General features: G+C 36.6%; 1 protein-coding gene across 2 annotated transcripts in view; it reads right to left on the reverse strand.

The window, feature by feature from the left end:
• Nucleotides 1-9,226, reverse strand: part of LOC107035902 (POU domain, class 6, transcription factor 1) — a 163,577-nt gene extending 154,351 nt beyond the window's left edge. For both annotated transcript variants that reach the window (XM_029125927.1, XM_015253543.1), the window contains exon 1: nucleotides 8,509-9,226. The gene's annotated coding sequence lies outside the window, so the exon portion shown is untranslated. The remainder of the gene's footprint in view (nucleotides 1-8,508) is intronic.
• Nucleotides 9,227-9,607: the final 381 nt, after the last annotated feature.

Genomic DNA, 9,607 nt, shown 5'->3' on the forward strand with positions numbered 1-9,607 from the left:
ATACGGCGCCCATATCGCGCGGTGTGGTCCTCATCGGCCGGCGACTCGTCTTCTCGAATTCACTGTTCAATACGGGACAATTTCTATACTGATGATCAAAAAATTAACATCTAGAATTGAATGATAATCTTGAGCTTTCACCAATAAGTTGTTCAATTACGGTATTTCTTTATGCAGATTGTTCTGGATTTTTTAAGACTAATCTCAGTTCGATAGTACAAACGGTTGCCAAGATCGGTGATTGTCGGAAATTTATTAATATCAAATCAGTAATTCATTGAATCGAAATTTCGTTTGCGCCATTCGACAAAGGAATGTATAGAGTATGTTCGGTAAAAATTTCAGAAATTTTTAATGAAAATTAGCTCGATAAACGAGAGGTTTGAATGTTCATCTGACATCGGATTCAGTTCCGTATTGTTTATGTATCGAAGAAAAATATTAAAAATGACTTGAAAAAAAAAATCGAGTGGTATTGTGTTGATAAATTTATCTACTTCATGGGGAAATTGTTAGAATTTCGATATCTACAATAGTACGAAAGATAATGAATTTTTATTAATTACGGAGGGGGACGCCGTACTTGAGGGGTTAAGAAGACAGATTTTTTTTCTCAATGTTTAATTGATCTGGAGGCTAAATTCTCCAGTGAAATGTAGTTCAAATGTTTCATAAAATGTTCTAAATATGATAAGTCGTAATTATTATCTCAACATTTAAACTCAAAATTCACTTGACCTATAAATCACAACTTCCATTAATTCCACCAGAAACAGACCCCTCATAAATAGCTCAGAGACCTCTCCACACAGACTTCGATGACCTTCAAAAAAGATCTCAACTTCCCCAGTGTACAAAATAATCCTCCGATCCGCTCATTATCCTATTATTACTCAGCAACCCCAATTCGCTTACACCACCACAAATTCCCAAGATATCTCCCGAGCCGAGGACAAACAAATTCCCCCGATTTTCCCTCATTACAAATTTCGTACGTGAAATTAAAATTAATCACAATGCTGAACTGGCACGTTGCAACGAGTCACGTGTCCATTCTGCTATATCGAACCGAAAATCTGAAATGTCCACCAACCAAACCACATATTCAGATACAATCGGGTCTATTCTCAACCGCCTGTCTTAAGCCGTCAAAATAAACATTCTCTTTCGTCATTCGCCCAAGCCGCACATCGTCCCAAATCCGAAATTAAAATCTATCGATCAATAATAGAAGTTGAACTTTGACACGAATTAAGAAAGTCGACTCCCCCTTCATTAATACCCGGCAGAGAGAATATGCGCTGCATATACTCTCCCCGATCTCCGGAGTCGATCCTTCAATTAGCATTTTCAGGTCACACTGGAAGCCTCAAACCTATCATATACTTGTCTGCGTGAACTCTGATGTATTGCGAACCTCGTACGTGTATCAGCCTCATGGGTATGTGTGGTACTACGTAATACACATAATTATCGGATAATTAGGACTGCAGAGACACATAAATATGTGAGGGACGAATTATCACTAGCTTCTCAGGGGCAAAAACATCAAGAGTACAGTAAAATGTTCAAAAATTCCACGGAGGGAAAATTACCAGAAATTTCTAGGACTGTACTACATTATCAGAAAAAAATGAGATCTCATAAACAGTTCAGTACATTATTAAAAAAATTTCGCTGATTTTTCTGATAAGTCTTAGAAATTTCTAACAATTTTATCATTGAAAACTCATAATTTTAGGGAAAAATCCGTATTCTCTCAAAAATTTCTAGAATTCCAAGAATTTTAAAGGAGTTTCCTGAAAATTCAAGGGCATTCGGCTCTGAATATTCATCTTCGATTGAAAATTTGTGTAAATTGTCGAATTTACGTTTTCCTGCCGCGAAAAGAAAATTGAACTTTACTTGAATTTTCAAAGAAATTTAAAATTCCATTGACGTTTTCCCCTTAAATCGAATTCCATGTCTTTTTCCGGAAAATTCAGGTAATTTTTTTCAAGAGTGTAGTTTTTATTAGGCTTCAGTCTTTTCGTTTAGTTGTCAATTTAGGTCCAGGAAAAAATTATGAAATTTCAAATTTCCAGGAAATTGAATAACATTCCTGGATTCCAGAAATTTCCTGAGTTTTCTGAATTTTCACGGACTAATTGAACTGAAAAATCAAGTATTTTCTTGATTTTCAGACAATTCGAACAGGAAATCAACGGAATATTTTATTTTTCAATGCCAAGATGTCCCATAATGTCAGTGGAAATTAAATACGATAAAAATTTCCGGGATTTGGAGCGAAGAATTTAGACGAAACTTCTTAGCAGTATACAGTCTAAAAATTTCACTTTCTTACTTTTCGCATCATAATAGGGTAATATAACCCAAAAAATTCAAAACTTAAATTTAAACGATTACAAAGCTTCCATTCGAAAGCAACAAGCCCTAGAAACGGATTCCCCTCCCAATTAACCCGCCTTATTCGACATTTCCCCAAATATTTCTCCCCATATTCTTCTCTCTCGCTCCAAGTAACTCCAAAACTCTCCGAAATCACCCCCAGCTGCCTCTTGATTCCAATAATTCCAATAATAATATCCCAATTCCCTCGCAATTTCAACTCACCTGAATAATTTCATGCCCCCAGAATAATAAACGTCCCCAATGATCAGAAATATCCAAAGTTACCCATCTCATTTCCCCCTATTTTCATCCTCACTCAGCACTTTGACACCGCAATAGCGTAAAATACTCCCCCCCCCCCAAAAACCCATCCAAAGCATTTGCAAATTCATTAAAATAACCCACAACAGCATTAAAAACTTTCACAACTAGTATTAATGCAATTTTGTTGGTATGAAAAGCCATGCACCTGTACCCTGTAAATTTTTAACATCTAAACTGCTCTAATTTTACCCTCAAACACACGGCATTCTCATACATTAAACTGCACACCGTTGACCTGCATGTATCACCGGGTGGGGTCCATGCATGTGAGTGAGGAGGTGACGGCAGTGACGGAACAGAACACAACAGAACAGGGGTCCACTGACTGGGTGAGACACTGGTTCGAGTTTATAGTTCGCTCGTGAACAGCGCATTTAGATGACCTACCTAATTACCAATATTAGCTGGCTTATAATAAGCAATGTTGTGAGGGAGAAGGTGGTGATGGTACTGGTGTCCAATACTCAACCGCGGGGCAAACCCGTGACTGATGTAAGTAGGGCGTCGCGGTGACGTACATACCGAAGATTTTATTATAATTCAACAGCCGGATTTATCCACCAATACTCTATTCTCGGTTTTTGCACTTTAATGTTCGATGAATTAATCGTTACGGATATTTCTGACGTCATTATCACGACCGATTGATCGGTGATGGGGGAATTATTCAGGGGTTTTTGAAGGCGATAGCGGGGAATTCGTGAATTTATAAAAATGTAAAGGGCAGTCTATAATAGATGAATTTATTGCAAGAATTTGGGGCGCAATGAATTATAAAAAGGTACAAAAGACGTGACACGTCCGCGGACTAACAGCGAAGATTAAAGAATAACGAGAATGGGAGAGTCTATCGTACACTGATAGACTGACTTATTTAGTCCAAACGAGATTCGTTAATTGTTAACGAAGTGGAGAGTTGAGTATGGCCGAATAAATATTTGTTAGTAGTCGACGAATGGTTCAGTTGAGAGGGGAAAGTCGAGTCAAACAAGACTCCTCAAATGTGCGTTTGTTAACGATCGACGAATGAACATTTGGTGAGACCGAATGGACCCTAGCCTATAGCCAAATCCGTTTGTTAATAGTAAATAATCCGTTTTAATTTATCCATTTGTTAATACGCAACAATATTATCGTTCATTTCAATCAAGGAGATTCGATTTGATGATCTCCGATTTTATTTCGCATGGAGGAAAAATTGCGGGAAAAATTATGAGAAAAATTTAGTGAATTCGTTGACTCGGAATCTAATGGAATTTTATTGAGCTGTCCAGGAATTTTTCCAGTGCTGCTCCAGAATTTTTCTCATTCTTCATATTCTTGTACATATTCTATTGTTTTGACTTTGCAAACAAATTAAGTTGTGCGATTTATATAAAATAAATTGTTATGTGTGAGAAAAAATGTGAAAGTAATTTTTTAATGTAATTTTTTAAATAATGCTAAACTATGCTGTTGCTCATAAAAAAACACTCGTTTTGGCGTTAATTTACAATATTATTGTTGATTTTAATCAAGGGAATTGGATTTGAGGATATCCAATTCCGTTGCGCACCTGGAAAAAATGGAGGAAAAAGTGTGAGAAAAATTCTGGGTCTGTGAATGTTATCGTTTATTTTGAAAACTAATGGAATTTTATTAATCTGTCCCGGAATTTTTCTTATTTTCCGTATTCTTGTACATTTTCTATTGATTTTAGTTATCAAACAAATTAAATTGTACCAACAATATCAAATAAATTGTTATGTATAAGAGAAAGTGTGAAAGCAATTTTTTTGCACAATTTTTTAAAGTAATCTGGTAAATATTTGGAGATTATTGTTGAATCGTGGAAACGAATTAAATTTTATTCAGCTGTCGGAGAATTTCTGCAGTGCTGCTACAGAATTTTCCACATTTTTCATATCCTCGTACGTTTTCTATTGCTTTTAATCAATTGAATTCTACTAATAATGTCAAATAAATTGTGCTGTGCGAAAAAAAGTGTGAAGTAAATGAAAATTTTTTTTTCAAGCAATTTGTTTAATAAGACCGTTTCGCCTATAATAAACCACCCATTTAGCCCCAGTAGTCACGAAAATAAACTTGAAAATTTTCTTTTCCCACGAAATAAAATATCGCATTCTATTGAGACAAGCAACATTCTCAATTCTTAATTCATCCTTTTGTCGTTCGAAATACGTCAATAATTACCCGTAAAATTGTTTCATCAAGGACTCTCAGCCACAAACACCATGAAAACTCGCCTGACTGTGACATCAGCCTACTTACAATTAGCAAGTACCCACCGTAATGACTCGTAATTAGTAGTAATCAAGAAGCAAACGGTTAATTGGAATTGACCGGATAAAAGAATTAATGGAGAGGGATTCAAACTGGGTTGAGGAACATCGAGAGTATCCAATAGCCCTCGTACTCTGATAATTCACCCATCTGTTCCTCGAAGTACAATTTTTTCATGTTGAATAGAGGCTGAAGGCCTTTTAACTCGCCTGTGTGTTGATACTATCGTTGGGCGCAAGCGTGTGATGACGAACCGCTGGCGGCAATCGTAAAATTAAGGCGCGATATACAAATAGTAAACATCATTGCTGCTTATTCCTTAGTGTTGAAGGAAAATTATCACAATTAAGTAATTTTTTCGTGGATCAATACAATTCAGGCATTTTCAAAGCCCAAGGAACAAAACATTTTCCATTCCAGATGAGAATAATGACAACAATAAAAAAGACAATAGTCTTTTTGGTTTCAAATGGACGTTTTGTAATCGTCCAAATTTAAGTTTTCAATTTTTTGTGATAGGGCAACTAAATATGGTCCAAACAATCTGAATGTTTGTGGTCTTTTTCCTTAATTATTTTTTCGAAATTTTTTTACAAGCCATCAAACGAATTTCATGAATTTTTTTCTTGTGTTTTTTGTTTTTTCCTTTCCAAATTGTCTCCAAAATTAATCATTCGTAAGCATTCTCATTGTGCTATATGTATGATTATTAAAAACAATGTGTTTATGTTCGTCGCCTGTTCAATCTTCATATTTCAATAAGTAATTCGGAAATCCACAGGGATCTCACTGGATAAGGTCTAAATATCACTATAAATAAAATCTTATCTAGCAAAACCCTCTTTTCACGAATTTGGAGTATTCTCTCTCCATTCATAATTTTTCCGCAATTCCACGCGACGATTCCATGAACTTAAAATTGTTCTAAGACTTCCAAAATTTCCTCGAATTTTTCATAAAATCTGGAAATTTTCTCTAGTACTTTTTTAGAAAAATCGAGCGTTCTGTGAAATTAGTGCGAAAACTCGAGAAATCTTTTGAATTTTTAGAATTGCTTAAGCCTTTTTGATTTCATCGAATCAGCTTCCACATGATTTTTATTTTACAATCCTGTTTTGTATTATTTTTCTCTGTGAATTTACATGGATTTTACAATCTTCTCTTGCGTAATAACCAAATTAGTGTGTACATAGATGGAGAATATCAACTGATAGATATTATTGTAGATTATTTTCTCGTTTCTTTTCGTAAACATCGCTCACGAAAATGCCCATTCTTTCAATGCCAACTTTTTTATAGCGTTTCAATTGATGATAGTACTATGAAATGAAAAACTAGAAAAGACCAATAAAATAGTAATTAAAAAAAGAGAATCCATTAGGAAGCAACAATAACAATACTCATCTATTAAAAATGCAGTTATCAACTTCTTTCAATTCTAAAAATAATGACTATAAATTGACGAATTGAAATATGGAAATAACGCGAGATTCTCCAAATGACGAAGTCTTTAAAACGAGTTTTATTTGTCGGTTTTATTCGTGCCATGTAGATAACGCAGTTTTATAATGCGGTTTTAATTATTCTATTTGTCAGGAGTGTACCATATAACCATTTCTGGTACACTCTGTTTACCAACGCTTTTCCCCTTGTCGTATACTTGTGCACACCCCAGTGTACAACTCAACTTTTATAACGTTAATATTATTATTTGAGGCTGAAAAACACTGACGTGTCACACGGTGCGGTCACGTGCACACACGAGTAATTACCACTGCGTTAGCCAGCGATAATTAGGAGATTATTAGACTCTCTGTCTTTATCTGTCGTTTTAATGATACGTTTTTTTTTCGGTCTTCTTCTGCTCTCGGGCTTCATTTTTTTTTTAATTGCCCGGGTGACGTGGCCGGCTGTTTGTGTGGGTTCTACCAACGACAACGATTCAATTAAGCACAAGCTGCAATGTGCGTATTGTCGCTAATCAATTCTACGACGTTTCAGAGGTTTTTTTATGCACGCGAATACTTTTTTCAACTGTGCGGGACAAAATTGACACGAAAAACTACCGGAAAAATTGAAAAATTTGGGGTTAACGTCAGAAAAAATACGTGACAGCTCGCGCGATCGGGTGACTGAATGGTTATGTCGGGTGTTTTTACGGAAATTCGGGGAAAACTGTGAGGCAGCAGGTGGAATATTCCCTTTCAATTCCAGGAACTTTATTGGAGTGAAACGTAATTTGAACCGAACGAGTCGTATTTGTGAGTTTGATAGATAAATTTTCGGAGTTATTCCCAGCAAATTTTTACGTTTGTTGTGGTTCGCAATTCCTCTGTCGACCTTGGCCCCTTGTAAACATATTCATGGGGGACGCGGGCGAGACAGGTGAAACTAATGTTTTGGTTTACATTTTTTCGGCGCAAGAGCAGCCGATGTTTACGGATGAATTTCTATGAAATGGGTGTCGTACTTCACGATTACTTTTTAAATGGAAACTTTTTCGCTGTTTTCATGGTAATGTGTGAATGAGGAAAATTGTTTTCCTCATTCATACATTAATGGAATTCATTTATAATTGAGAAATTTATCCGGGTTTTCAAGGCGTATTCGTTAATAATTAATACAAAAAATAATATTATTCGCAATCCACTGAGAGTTTCATCCTGACAGAAAAAGATTCGTTGACTTAACGATTATCAATTTGGAAATATTTAACTTTGATGTCCGGTCATAGTATGAAAACATTGTCAACGGTAAACTAATTGTTGTACGTAATCGAAATTACGAAAAATTATGATACTCAACTGTAAATTTCCACGTGTTACGGATCTCATCCTGTTTACATCACCCATATAAAAATTACGGATTTTTTTGGCGAAACCGGGTACCTAAATTTTAATGTAATCACAAACAATTGAAAGAATTTTGATGAAATTGAGATTAGATCGAAATTTTTAGGTTATTTTCATGGCACGATTTTCAAAATTCTTTTCTTCATTCAGACATTACTGAAATTAATTTATAATTAAGAAGTTTATCCGAGTTTTCAAGTTTTGTTCATTAACAATTAATACAAAAAAATACTAATATTCGCAATTAACTGAGAGTTTTATCCTAACAACTCAAGATTCGTTAACTACTAACGACCACAAATTTCGTAATATTTAACTCTGACGTTCGGTAATATAGTCTAAACACCTAGTTAACGATAAACTAATTGTTCCACCAGAAAATATTGGGTTCCAAATAACGAAATACAATACCGAGCTGTAAATTTCCACGTGTTACGAGTCTGATAAGATAATCCAGCGTTTATCTTCCGTACAAAAAATTAATAGGTTTTCATAACAACAAACGACTGCCATAATTAACCTCCACCAATTACCGAGGAACAATAAGAAAAATTGAGACAATGTTTTCTCCTCTCAACAGTCTCCACTGTTTCCCCCGTTGAGTTGCGCCCCTCTTTTGTTTTATTCCCACTCATTCGAGAATAAAAATTAAACTCACCTGTCTTGTAATACCGCCGAGCCTCCCCCTCCAGCAGACTGTTTGTCTCCGTTCTCTGATGTTCCCCGATTACCCCTCTATATGCCACTTTATTGCCGTCAAACTCAAACAAATTGTCACGACACGTTACGTCATCACTCCAGGGAAAAAATCCGTGATCCGTTTTGACAGTGATAATTTCAACCAACTGTTTTTACTTGAATTATTAATCAGCCCTGGGGGAGGGCAATGTGACACTCAAACCAGTCGATAGTTTATCGCTCCAGTGTGACACATGCCCACTTTTTCAACTCTTCAGTTTATTTCTTTTTCCAGAAAGAAACTCGTCACTCTGTTCACACAACACAATCCCCCGCTGCGGCTCGCGTTCTAATAAATAAAAACACAGTCAATGTTTACCCCTGAAACCACAAACAATCACCAAATCCTTGTTCACAGAATCAGAATAAACCAATTTCACAGTTTAATTCTCCATTCACTTCCTCAATCCTTCAATTCTCAAATCAAAAAATGTAATTCCGTTTATTTCACCGCAAGAGCAATCGCCAAACGAATTCCGAACGAACGCCAAACAATTCTCTCACAGATAATCTCAATTCACTGAATCTCCGGTAAAACGTGACTGTCACGTTGCGCGCGTAAGACAGGGGAGAAAATTTTCCCTCGCGGAGTAAAACGGTGAAATACACGAGTTACGCTCTGAGAACCTCGCGTGCCGCAGTCTCGCTGCGTTGTGAGCTCAACGGAGTGTATTCCGAGCACTCGCGGGAGAAGAGGTGGCCTTAACCGCCTGTTCCCCCCTCCCTTCCCGCGCGCCCCACCGCTGGGCGACTCACACTCCCCCGCGGCTTTCAAAACCGTTGTATTTTCAGTGTATAAACCGTTCAGTTTGGCAACATGGTGGGGGTAAGGAGGCGTGACATTGGGCGGTACCGATGCGCGGGAGGTGGGCCGCAAGATCTATTCCAACATTGTTATGATTGTTATGAGTGTCCAGAGAGGCTTTTGCCACTCTCTCAGTTTTGCGAGTGCGATTCGATGAGTGAGGAGGGAGTTTGGTGGGTGGTTGGGGGCGGGGGGTGGACTTTTTTTTTTTTTT

This window comes from Diachasma alloeum, unplaced genomic scaffold (assembly GCF_001412515.2).
Source record: "Diachasma alloeum isolate Michigan unplaced genomic scaffold, Dall2.0 Dall_scaffold_00201, whole genome shotgun sequence".
NCBI lineage: Eukaryota > Metazoa > Arthropoda > Insecta > Hymenoptera > Braconidae > Diachasma > Diachasma alloeum.